Here is a 13,417-nt window from a genome sequence, read left to right as displayed (position 1 = left end):
AAGCAAAATTTTCAAGGAGGGCACAACACATATGCCAGTATGTACATTTCCCTTTCTGGCTTTTAATTAGGCAACTAAAATATTCAAAATAGCACTATGATTTACAGTGTCCAAATTGAAAGGGTAAAGAATAAATTGATTTTTAAACATAAAGTATTTATAAAGCCCATATTACTAAAACTTTTAAAATACACAGCAGCTTTAAAAAATGATTGAGCTCCGGAAACTCTTTGAAAAGATCTTTCACTAGACTCCTTTGAAGCCTGCTTCATGAAGAAAATGCTGCTGTCTAAAATTCTTCAGCTTGGAGAACACAATGTTATCATTGTCTTGCACTTCAGAGCTAGGAAAATCTCATATTAATTTTCTTGGCTCTAAGTTCCCATGGCTGAGGAAGCATATGGCTTTGTTCCAGGTAGAAGTTTTCAAGGAATTTTGCTTACAAGGAAGTGCTAACCCAGGTATTTTAATTAACATTCATATTTACTTTGTCGCTAAATGAAGCTAAGGATTCTCTTGGCATGAATTAGCCCTCACTCATAAATCCAAAACTCTCTAGAGGATTCTACTCTGGGAAGAGAGTGAGATGCATTAACACTCCATTAATATCTTCCTTGGAAAACATTCTTTTTAACATTTATCTCTTCATCATTTCCTGAATCTGTAATGAAATGCTTGTGCTGGCATCTAACAAAAGGATCGTGTCCAGAGCCTAATGAAGTGTTAGACACCAAGGTAAGAAGCAAGTCTGCTGCCCTGGTTCCTGCAGTCGGATACACAATGGTACTTTCTGGACTATATTTAGCTCCAAAGTCATGGTGAGTATCCCTAAGAACTAAGGCACAATCTGAAAGAAGTTCAAGTTCCAGAGCTGCCTGAACAGGCCAATCCGAGTTCTATTTTCCAAGTTATAAGCCAGACATTGTGGTAATTTCCACTTGTGCACCCTTTTCTAAAAGGAGAGACTTCCTGAAAGTGACATTCTGTAATCACAGAATTTCAGAGGTCACATATAGCAGCTCCCTGCTTTTTCTCTCTTGGAACCTTACCACAATCCTCCTGCCCAGGGGTCCTGGAGCAGAGATGAGGACCTCTCCACCTCATGAGAAAACTCATTCCTTATTCATATGGCTCAAACTTTTCCACTGTTCTTTCTTTGGCTGAGACTAAGCCTTCTTCCTGGGAAATCCCATCTCTTGGTTCTGATTCTGCCCTTTGGGACCCCCAAACTAAATGAGTCAGTGGAAAATCTTCACTGATATAAAGTAGTTTGATATTTTGAAATTCAAACATTTGTGGAGAAAAAGAAAGTGTTAGCAGTCAAAAATTGTGTTAAGGTTAAAGAAAGGCATTTGGAAAGCCATTTACTTAAAACAAAGAAAGAAAGAAAAAGAAATAAAGAAAGTATACATAGCTTTGCTTCTTCCCTAACCATACATTTCATAATAATAGCTTAGCTTCTTCTAAGAGTATTCATATCATAAAACAGCCAAAGACTCAGAAATATTTGCTTGTGACAGATTTACTTGCACCAGGCAAATGCTAGGTGCTTTATAAACAGTCCTGAAGCATTATCATCCCCATTTTACAAATGAGAAAACTAAGGCTCAGAAAGATAACATAACTTACTGATAGTCACGTAAGTACTAAGTAGAGGAGCTACAGGTTCAAACTCAAATCTCTCTCATTCCAAACCTAAGTTTCTTTTGCTTATACAAACCTCTCTTGCCCATTTTCTTTTTGGATAAAGACTTTCTATAGTGTTGCCCTGGCTGGTGTAGCTCAGTGGATTGAGCGCAGGCCTGCAAACCACATGATCATGGTTCAATTCCCAGTTGGGGAACAAGCCTGGGTTGCAGGCCAGTTCCCAGCAGGGGCGCACGAGAGGCAACCATACATTGATGTTTCTCTCCTCTCCTTCCTTTCCTCTCTAAAGATAAATAAATAAAATCTTAAAAAAAAAAAAGACTTTCTATAGAGTTTCCTATTCTCTTTATAATTAGAAGATGCCACAGGTCTGTTTTGCACTGAATATTTGTGTCCTAAAAAAAAATCCATGTGTTAAACCCCTAACCCCTAGTGTAGCTGTATTTGGAAATGTGGTCTCTAAGAAAATATGGACTAATTAAGGTTAAATAATGTCATAGTGTGAGGCCCTAATCTAATAGGATTAGCGTCCTTATAAGAAGAGAGAGCAGAGAGCTCTCTCTCTTTACCATATGAAGACAAAACGAGGTGGCTGTCTGCAATTGAGAAAGAGACTGCTCACCAGAAACCAACCCTGCCAGACCTTGGTATGGGAGTTCTGACCTCCAGAAATGTGAGAAAATCAGTCTCTGTTGTTGAAGCCACCCCGTCTCTGGTATTTTGTTATGGCAGCCCAAGCAGACAAATGCTAGGTCATTCCAGCCTTTGGCACAATGTGCCTTATATATGAGAGAAGAATAAACATGAGGCATCTCTCTCACAAGTACCTTGTATTACTGTCCTGATCTTCACGTAACTCTGATTTGGTGAAACAAGACAGAATCACACCGAAGTCTCCTCTCCACGGCCCACTTGCTGACTGAGTCACCTTGAAGCGGGGCTGTCAAACTCATTTTCACCAGGGTCCACATCAGCCTCGAGGTTGCCTTCAAAGGGCTGAAATAATTTTAGGACTGTATAAATGTAGCCACGCCTTAACTCTTATGGAGATGAAATTACATTTGGCCCTTTGAAGGCAACTACGAGGCTGATGTGGCTCCCAGGGAAAATGAGTTTGACACCTCTGGCTTATAGAAATCGCTTAATCCTTTGTGATGGTCTTCTCAGATGAAGACAGAACTTCTAACATTCATTTGCTGATGATTTTTGCCATTTTCTTCTTTTCTCAGATATTTTTTACTTCTTTGGATTTTCAAAGTAAAAATTTTGAAGAAGCATGATGTAAATGGTAGAAATTTTGAGAAAAAAAATTCTAGCTTCAAAGTTAATTTTGTTTGTGACTGCATCCTAGACCACATCTTTTATTTTACTGTATGGCTGCCTTTAAAAACATCCCAACACTTTTTTTTTTTCAGAAAAGCATCCCAAGAATGTTGCAGTAGATTCAGGGATTCTCAAAAATGCAAACAGGATCAACAAAGACACTGGAAGCCCATCCGAGACAGTTCTTTCAAGTTCTCCTTTCCAGAAGGGCAGCTCATTCCATAGTCTGGCAAATGAGACATGGTCATACTCAACAGACAATAATATGTAGAGTTAAATCCAAGACAGTTCTTTCAAGTTCTCCTTTCCAGAAGGGCAGCTCATTCCATAGTCTGGCAAATGAGACACGGTCGTCATACTCAACAGACAATAATATGTAGAGTTAACCACCTGGGGAATATTCTAAGTCCCTATAAAGAGATGGTGGGAGAAGAAACATTCCATAATGCCTGCTTTCCAGATGTAAATAATCTGTTCCCAGGAGCTCATTTGATTAGAGAATGTTTCTGAGAAGATGTGAAGCCATGAATTCAACACCAGTGTATGATCTGCTCTCTTGTGGACAAAAACTAGACTCAAAAGTATGTTCATCTCACAAATTCAAACTATTGACGATCTATGGAAAGTGGTATAAAAAATATATAATGAGCTAATACAACTTTATCATTGCTCCAGGGAAAAAATTCTTAATGGTATGGTATGAGAAAACCATTGGTGTTATTTCTTTTTTATTTTATTTTTTAAGATTTTTATTTATTAGTTTTTAGAGAAAGGGTAATAAGAAACGGAAAAAGAGGAGGGAAATATTGATGTGAGAGAGACACACCAATTGGTTGCCTCTCACACACACCCCAGCTGGGACCCAACCATAACCCAGGAATGTGCCCTGACAAGGAACTGAATTGGTAACCTTTCACTGTGGGACGATACACACCAAATGAGCCACACCAGTCAGGGCAGTGTTATTTCTCTATACCAAAAAAGGCAATATTATTATAATTATTTTTAAAATACTTGAAAAAAGAGAAACTATAGAAATAATTACAGGATACTACTATTTTTATTTTTGAGTTAAATTTACTGGGGTGACATTGGTTCATAAAACCAAACATATTTCAAGTGTACGAGTCAACGAAACATCATCTGCACAGTGTATTGTGACCCATCACCCCAAGCAAAGTCTCTTTCTGTCCCCACTTATCCCGCTTTGTCCACTTCCACTGCCCTCCGCCCCCGTTTCCCTCTGGCTATCACCACACTGTTGTCTGTGTCTACGTGATATATGTATATTTGGATAATCCCGTTATCTTCTTTCATTCAATCCCCGGACCTCCCTCCCCTCTGACAGCTGTCAGTTTGTTCCATGGATAGTATCATTTTTAATAATAACCTATAGAGTTGTGTGTTTCTATATGTATATATTCTCTCTGGGGTCATTTTGCTAAAATGTCTCTGTAGATTGACATGTAGATATAGAAACAGATATTTAAGAATCATTTCCATCTTTTGCTCTTCTCAGTGTAATATTTCTATAGGTTTCTTTGCTTATATTTCAATTATTGACATTCAAAAATACCTGAATTTGAGATTTTAGGATGAAATGTTCAGTCATTTGGCTTCTGAGTATCTAACATGATGATTAAAAGCACAGAATATGGCCCTGGCTGGGTGGCTCAGTTGGAGCATGGTCCTGTGCACCAGAAGATTGAAGGTTCGATCCCAACAGGGCACATACCTAGGTTGCAGGCTCCTTTCCCCGTCAGAATGTGTATGGAAGGCAACTGATCAATGTTTCTATCTCACATAGATGCTTCTCTCTCTTCCTTCCTTCCTCACTCTCTAAAATCAATAAACATATCCTCAGATGAGGCTTTAAAATAAATAAATACATAAATAAATAAATAAAATCTTTTTTCCTTCCTACTTAAAATTATACTTTGTTAAGTGGCCCCTGAAGCAACCTTTTCCAACTTTGTGAGAGAGCGCCTATGGAGACACATTCCCAGAAGGAGAAAAGTCACATGACAAAAGAGAAGAGTAATGAGAAACCTATGGCAAGCATCTGCAATAATTACAAAGCCAATGAAACTAATCAGGTACCGCAATCCATTGGTCAGGCCTGCACTCTCGATTCTAGTGCGGGACTATAGAGCCCATGTCCCTCCCTACCATCTCTTCTCGGATTACAAACACAAGGGCTACAACCAGCTGCCCTTTCTCCTGGCTGCTTCTCAAGCAGCTAGAACACTGCCCTACTCTTTTCTTTCCTCAATAACTCTCTTCCCACAGTGACCAAACTAGAAATAAATGAGCAACAGCATTGGGAAGAAGAGACCAGGAAGAAGTGGTGGTACACTGTGTCCTGTAAGCGAGATGGACACAGGAAGCTCTCCGAGAGCACGGTGCTCAATACCGTAGATTTTCATGATTCCATTGGTTCACGGTGTCAGAGAAATGTCGGGTGAGGGAACGCGCAAGGGAAGAAAAGGAAATGTCAGGCCAGCTGGGCTATAGTAGATAAAAGCCAATTAGACATGAAAAATTGAGCAAGAAGATATATCAAACTTCCAGGCAGTTGTAGATTTGAGAACGAAATCACACCCAAGTAGTGAGAGGACCGAGCCAAAGGCAACTTATTGGCAATCATCAATCATAGGTTGATCTGTCATCTCAAGACTGAGTAAAGAAAAATCAAATGTGTAACCTAAGGAAAAAGGTACTGAAAAACAAAGTAAGGAGATCATCAATCTGAAGAGGAGTAAGAAGACATCTGAACATTATTTATTGAAAGAAAGTCTCCATAGGTCGCAAGACACCATGCCTACCACAAAAGAGAAATCCAGAAGAGAACAGGCTGTGAGTAAAATATCATGAGGTGAACTAACTAGTAATAATGGTAAATACATGGAATTTGTGTGTGTGAAGAGAGGAGGTTTAGTTAATGAGGATCATACAAAATTTTCATTCACTTTTTTTCAATTAACATTAAAATGAATACTTTCCCCATATCATTAAATTCTCTTTTAAAACAAAATTCTTTTAAAAGATGCACACTAGTGCATCATGTATGTGTTCTATCATGTATGATTTTCTTACTGTTAGATATTTAGGTTTTTATATTTTCCAATTTTAAATCAGAAGGGGCATCCTTATACTTGTACTTTTCATAATATCTTTGATTATTTCTTTCAGATAAATTCTCACAAGATTGCTGAGTCAATAAATTTTCTCCTTTTTAAGATTTTTGAAACTTCTCAACAAATTTGGTTTCAAGAAGTTCATTAAAGCTCTCTCTCCTATCGGCATGGTCTGTGATTATCCATTTTATCAAATCTACTTCAACCTTGTACCTACTTTTTAATCTTGAAACTTTGTATTTAAAAATATTATGTTGGTTAAAAATTTTTACTAATCGGGCTGAGCACTTGTCTGTATTTGTCATCCTCCATAAATAGCTCTTGATTACTTCACTGGTTTTCCTCTTATGACATTGTAAAATAACAGAAAATATATATATATTGGTCTCTGCCCCAAATTCATGACACAGACTCCTGAAACCTTTGTAATTTCCTGAGTGATAAGAATTCCAGCAGCATCTCTCATCCTAATATTTGGTCTATGACCCCAGCCCCTGACACAGAGCTACTAAAACCTTGGGAATTCCTGAGTGATGCAAGTGTCTCTTGTTCCAATGAGGCAACTCTGGGTGGGCTCCTGGATGGGGTGGTCCCCAGAAAGACCAAGCCATGGTTAGAGGCCTGGAATTTTCAGCTCTGCCCACACATCCCCCAGAGAAGGGAGAGAGAATGGAAGTAGAGTTAAGGATTGATCATGCCTATCTGAGGAAGCCTCTGGAAAAATCCCAATAGTATGAGGTTCAGAGAGTCCCCAGGCTGGTGGACATGACCATGCCAGGAGGGTGAACCACTCCAGCTCCACAACGATAAAAGGTCCTGCTCTGTGGGCCCTCCCAGACCGCACCCCATGTGTCTCTTCATCTGGCTGCCCATCTGTATCCTTTATCCTTCTACTAACTAGTAAGCCCATTTCCCTGAGTTCTGTGAGTACCTCTAATAAATTAACTGAACCAGAGGAGAAGGTGGTGGGAGCCCAGATTTATAGCTGATGGGTCAGAGCACAGGAAGCAATCTGGATTTGTGATTGGCATCAGATCGGGGGGAGTGGTCCTGTGGGACTGAACCCGTCACCTGTACAGTCTGATGCTATCTCTAAATAGTGTCGTAATTGAGTTAAATTGTGGGAAACCCAACTAGTGTTGGAGAGGAACCCGCCCCCCACAAATTTGGTGGTCAGAACTGTCAGAAGTGAAGTGTTCTGTGCAAATAGTACAGGAGACTCCCAGGAGGGAGGCCAAGGTTTTCCCCTGTACAGGTGCTGATATTCTTTTCAGTTGAAAGAGTTTTTTGAACATCAAGTTTATAAACCTTTAATATTAGTGGGATTTTCACCCACCAAATATTTGTTTTATGCCTTTCATTTTATTTTTATTAAAATAAATTGTATTTTAAATGTTAATGTTAATAAAAAACTAACAAAAGGGATAAATATATCAAGCATAAAGGCAATAAAAAGCAAAATTTATGCTTTATAAAATATAATGAGAGATATGAAATAAAAAACATCCAGTGTTCTCTATTAATACAAAAGAGAACAAGCAGATAAAAAAATAAGAGAGATGATATGTTCACAAAGAATTGAGAGACAGCCAATTATTGTGGTATTTTACCACAGCAAATGGAGTGGAAATAATAATAAAAGATTTAACCAAAGAAAAACTTTCTTAGACTGAAACAAATCAACAGATACTCAAATGAAATGGACTCATCGTATTTTAGGCAAAATCTCAGGAAAGAGACCAATGCCAAGAAATATACTGACAGATTTTTTTTTCATCACAAGATTAAGGAATATTCACTAACCATTCAACTAGAGAGGAAAGGGGGGTTGAGAGGGAGGGAGACGAGGAGGAAGGAAGGAAGGGGACAAAAGAAGACACACAGATACATGCCTACAGCACAAATACATATCCACACTTTTTTTATCTAAATAACTCTATGGCATAGGAAAACATATTCACCAATGATATACCTGATAAGGGGTTAAAATCCAAAATTTATAAAGAACTTATACAACTCAATACCAAAAAACAAACAATCCAATTAAAGAATGGGCAAAGCAGCCCTGGCTGGTGTGGCTCAGGGCATTGAGCACCAGCCTGCGAACCAAAGGGTCACTGCTTCCGTTCCCAGTCAGGGCACATGCCTGGGTTGCGAGCCAGTTCCCCAGTAGGGGGCATGCGAGAGGCAGCCACACATTGATGTTTCTTTCTCTTTCTTCTTCCCTTCCCATCTCTCTAAAAATAAATAAGTGAAATCTTTTAAAAAATGGGCTTAAGTTCATTTCAGCGTTATTTACAATCACCATGATTTGGAAGCAGCCCAAGTGTCCATCAATAGATGAGTGGGTAAAACAACTATGAGACAATGGAATTGTCTTGGAATTCTACTTGGTCATAAAAAAGAAGAAAATTTTACCCTTTGCAACACTATGGATGAATCTGGAGAACATTATGCTAAATGAAATAAGATAGTCAGAAAAAGTACCATACAATTTCACTTATACGTGGAATCTAATAAATAAATTAAACTAACAAAATAGAAACAAACTCATAGACACAGAGAACAGATTGACAGTTGTCAGATGGAAGGGAGGTTGTGGGGCTAGGCGAAAAAGGTAAAGAGATTAAGCAAAAAAAAAAAAAAAAACCCAGAGAATTCATAGAAATCGATAACAGTATGGTGATTACCAGAGGGAAAGAGTAGGGGAAGTGGAAAAGGGTAAAGGGAGATAAGAGGTGATGGAAGGAGACTTCCCTTGTGTTGATAAATGCACAGTACAACATGCAGGTGATGAATTATAGAATTACACACCTGAAACCTATATAACTTTATTAGCCAATATCACCCCAATAAATTCAACAAAAAATAAAATTAAAATAAATAAATTTAATAAGAAATTAAAAATAAATAAAATAAGTCCAATGTGAGGATGAACTGATTTTCTGTGGAACATAAACAATGTAGCTTTTTCAGGAGCAGGTGAGAGAGCGAAGTTGTAAGTAGAGTAGCAGGCTGGTCAGTGTCTAAAGGAAGTCATGTGTGATATCATCGAACTTGATATGAGTGGTGAAGATGACAATGTTTTAAATAATTAACTTGTACAGGCCTGAAATCACCTGATCAGCTGATTCAATTTCTTCTTGAAAAAACTATGCAATAGATAAACTAAGGATTGATTAGTTATTTAGAAAAGCCCAAGCATTCTAAACCTCACAATATCACTTAACTCCTTTCCTTTTTATTAGCCTGTAGCATTTAAAGCTAAGTGATGAGATTGGGTACACACATCACATCCCACCTGACATTCAGAGCTGCAGAGGTATCTTTCATCTGCTATTTTGCATAAAGGAGGAAATGATAATACAAAAATAAGACTTTGAGAATGACTTTCATCTATGAGCTCTGAAATTATTTTATGTCTGCTGTACGAAGCACATCCTCCTCCTAGGCTATCAGAAGCGTATCATCATCCTAGACTAGTGTTACTCTAAAGGGAAGACGGCAAATTGCTTCGGCATTTTTCTGCAAGCTAGCTAATACACAGACCACTGTCCCAAAGCAGACAGCTCCCTGGAACTGCACGCAGAAAATGGTGTTTTAAATAAGCCACAATCCATGCTTCTTGGTTTTGTTTACATTGGTTGCACACACTAGGAAAACAATTGGTTTCACGGTAAATTCAGTGATGAAATAAATTAGGCATTTGCCCATCAGGTTGGGGAAAATACTTTCTTGCGGGAAGTCAAGGACCATGCAGAAGGGAGGGGAGAATCTGTGCTATTTGACCAGGGTGACAGATTCAAACAGCTGAGGCCGTGAACCCCAAACTCTCATTTTCATTCCTTTGCATGCCTTAGAGGTTTGGTACTTGTCGCCCACAAGAAAGAGACACACAAAACACAGAGTTCAGCAGCTGCTCAAAAAGATTGAGGGCTTAGGAGTCCTCCTGCATTCAGCCACGTTTCTGAAAGCCTCTGACTAGGTCCAACCACCTTGGGCTTCGAGGACTCCTCTGTTTTCCATCAGCCACACAGCAGCCTTAAGAGTCTCTGCACATGTAGGTTTCACAGATCCAATATTTATTGTTCAAAAGTGGACATTATAGTTTAAATCATTTATTGAATGTTGACAGCAGTAAGAACTATGAGAAGCACTTACATACATGTGTAAAAATACTCTGCTTTTTAAAATATCATACCACACATTATTGAATCTCTAAATAAGATATTACAGGGAAAGCATCTAAGTGAGTTTATATTCTACCAACTCTATGAAATTACTGTGGGAAACAAGATCTAATCTCTATGCTAAGGGAATTTATACACTGGAACCACAGATAAAAGTCACATAAACTACTATAATCAAAGGAAACTGTGAAAACTTCTCTAAGAGGAATAAGATTAAGTATCACAGGAGTAGTGGTCAGAGAGGAATTCATCCCAACCAAGAGTGTCAAGGAGAGCTATGCAAGTTCAGTAGTCATTTCGGCTGAGCCTTGAAGGGCAAACAGGATTAGAAATAGAGAGGGACAGCAAAGGGGAATGCAGAATTTGCTTGGGACATGGTAGCAATTTAGTGAGTTGGACTAGAGCAGAGGGAGTGTTGAGGAGCAGTGGCAACCAAACCTGGAAAGGCACATGTGGCCCCACGGTGGATGTCAGGTGAAGAGTGATCAAGGTGTGGCCATTAAAAAAATCTCCATAGATAAATCCCGAGATTGAGTGTAGTAAAGTGGTGAAAAAAACAAAGGCAGGAAATCTGGGGTTGGAGTGGAATAGTAAGACAGACTTCGCAATAGCCAAGGCAAGAAGTGAAAAGTTGACTAAAGGTGACCAGGGGAAAAAGGCAGTGCTTTGGGCTCAGTTGCATCCAACCAATATTTGCATGGTGAAGTCCTAACCTCCAATACTCCACAGTGTCATTATATTTGGAAATAGAATCTTTAAAGAGGTAATTAAGATAAAATGAAGTCATAAGGATGTGTCCAATATGACTGGTATACTTTTCAAAGAAAGAAATCTAGAAGACGCACACAGAGGGATGACCATGTGGGGACACGGGGAGAAGACAGCCATCCACAAGCCAAGGACAGAGGCCTCAAGAGAAAGCAATCTGCACAATATCTGACCTTGAGTTTCTGACCTCCAGAATTGTGAAAAAATGAATTTCTATTGTATAAACCATCAGGTCTATGGTACTTTATTAAGGCAGTCTCAGAAAACTAACATAGGAAAGAATAGACAGACATGAAAAACTGGAGGAAGAACACGTTCAGAAAAGTGGGAAACAACTAGAAAGAGGAAGAGGAGAGGAGCAAAGGGGCACAAGATGTGAGTTCAGGCAGCCAGGAAATAAGAAATACTAAAAATTTAGAACACTGGAAGAAGCCAGTTTAAATAAAAATGACAACTCAGTCTGAAAACATTCATTTTGAATTCTGACAAGCATCCCTACAAAGGTATAAATTAAGTAATGTAAATACAGCAAAGGAGCTCAGGGAAGAGCTAAATTTGGGAGTCATCCAGATGAAAGTGGACATTGAGGCTGTAAGAATAGAAAGGTTGCTCAGGAAGATTATAAAAAATACAGAAAACTGAAGACACAGCTTGGAAGAGAACCTAAATCTTGTAGGCAAAATGAAGGGACAGGGTCTGAGAGAAGGTGATCACAGAGTCATCTGGTTTTATGGCAGCAAAATATAGAAGTGACTAAATCACCACTTCCACTTCATACTTTGTGTTCCTGACATACCAACTTCTGTCAGAGACCTGTAACATTTCTGTGCCTTTGCTCACCTGTTGCTGAACACAGGATGCTCAGTGGGAGGTCCCTGTTGCTGCTGGTCTGACTCACAGCGAAGGCCCGAGAGGCAGCAAGCATGCCACACTGTACAGGGACCACAACAGGCTAGATGTCTCCCCCTAGATCTCATTCAGAAGCTGTAGAACCAGCCCCACTACACCCACCAAAGACCCCTCCAATACACACCAGCTATTTGTAAAAACTGAAAACTGGAACTGAAGGGGAGAGGGGGCTGGGAAGAGCTGAGTCACCCATCTTGTCAGGAAATACAGAGTTTGTGGTGAAAAGAAAGGGCGCACTTTCCTGCGTCTGTGTATTGTAGGATGAGGATGGGGTGTCATCAAGAGAAGTAGACGGGTATATGTTGTACAGTTAGGTGTTCACTTAGGCAGAGGACTTGACAATCTCCCTCACCTGTGCCTGTCCAAACAGGATTGGAAAGACCTAGAGTGAGATGACTGGGCAGAGAGGGGCAGCCAGTGAATGAGGCAGCTGGACCTCTTACCACGTGGGGTGGAAAGAAAGTAAGTTATGTATGGTCCAGTGGACACTAAAAAAGATGGCAGGGCTTGAGCCACCTGGCTGGTTCCCACTTGAGAGGCCTACATACCGGAGGAGGGGACTCACCCCTTATACCCTTTTTTATTCTGCATTCAAATTTATTAACCACTTATTATATCCTTAACACTATGCAAGCTTCCTGGGACATAGCCAGCAGACGTACAGAACACAGTGCTTGGCACACAAGGCTTTGCAGGAAAAAACATCCTTTATTTGGGAGTCACAACTTTATGGGAGTACCAACACAAAACATGGGCACCCAACATCAAGGAGCTGTGAGTGAGAACGGCAAAGAAAGCAAGAGGTTGACTTATCTGGATCCCTCATCTCAAGATGGGGTGGTGAGATAAACTCAGACCTGTCCGCAGATGACAACTGACATCTGAACCCTTGCCACATGGGCAGCATCCAACCTCCGTCAGTACCGGTCAGAGAAACTGTGACACCAACAAAGTGACGATGAGAGCTGTTCTCAGCCCTGAGGAGAGGGAGGTGTGGAGCTGGTGAGGTCCAGGCCACTCACACCTACCCCCCCCCCCAAGGTGAAGAAGTGGGATGAGGAGCAACATGCAGATGGCAGCCCTCCTTCCCCTTCACATCCTGGGAGGGACACATCAAAGTCAGCCACGGGCAGAGGAGGGAGGACGAGATTTAAATCAACTTTGAGATCTAAGTTCTAAGCTAGACTGGATATTCAATAAATCGATGTAACAAGAAAATTATAATATCTCTTCAAGTTATTGAGAAAAGAGAAAAGGAAATTCAACAGAAGGTAGTAGCTGGAAAAGTTGTGTAAGTTTCATGCTGGTATTCCATGAAGCTGTGGCGCCCCATTAGACTAATCGCATGTGCAAATCCTTGTATGCCAACCACTGTGTTCTTGCATAGTGTTGGGGACGTAAGTAGTTAATGAATGTACATGCAGAATGAAAAAAGATCTAAGA

The 13,417-nt window shown here is 39.8% G+C and overlaps 1 protein-coding gene across 1 annotated transcript in view; it reads right to left on the bottom strand.

Moving 5' to 3' along the window:
- COL25A1 (collagen type XXV alpha 1 chain) overlaps positions 1-13,417 on the bottom strand; it is a 483,313-nt gene that overhangs the window by 350,561 nt on the left and 119,335 nt on the right.

The sequence above is a fragment of the Sturnira hondurensis genome, unplaced genomic scaffold, assembly GCF_014824575.4.
Source record: "Sturnira hondurensis isolate 20B ecotype Veracruz unplaced genomic scaffold, ASM1482457v3 Scaffold0021214, whole genome shotgun sequence".
NCBI lineage: Eukaryota > Metazoa > Chordata > Mammalia > Chiroptera > Phyllostomidae > Sturnira > Sturnira hondurensis.
Note: the sequence above shows the minus strand (reverse complement) of the source record. Positions and strands in the feature narration are given on the sequence as shown.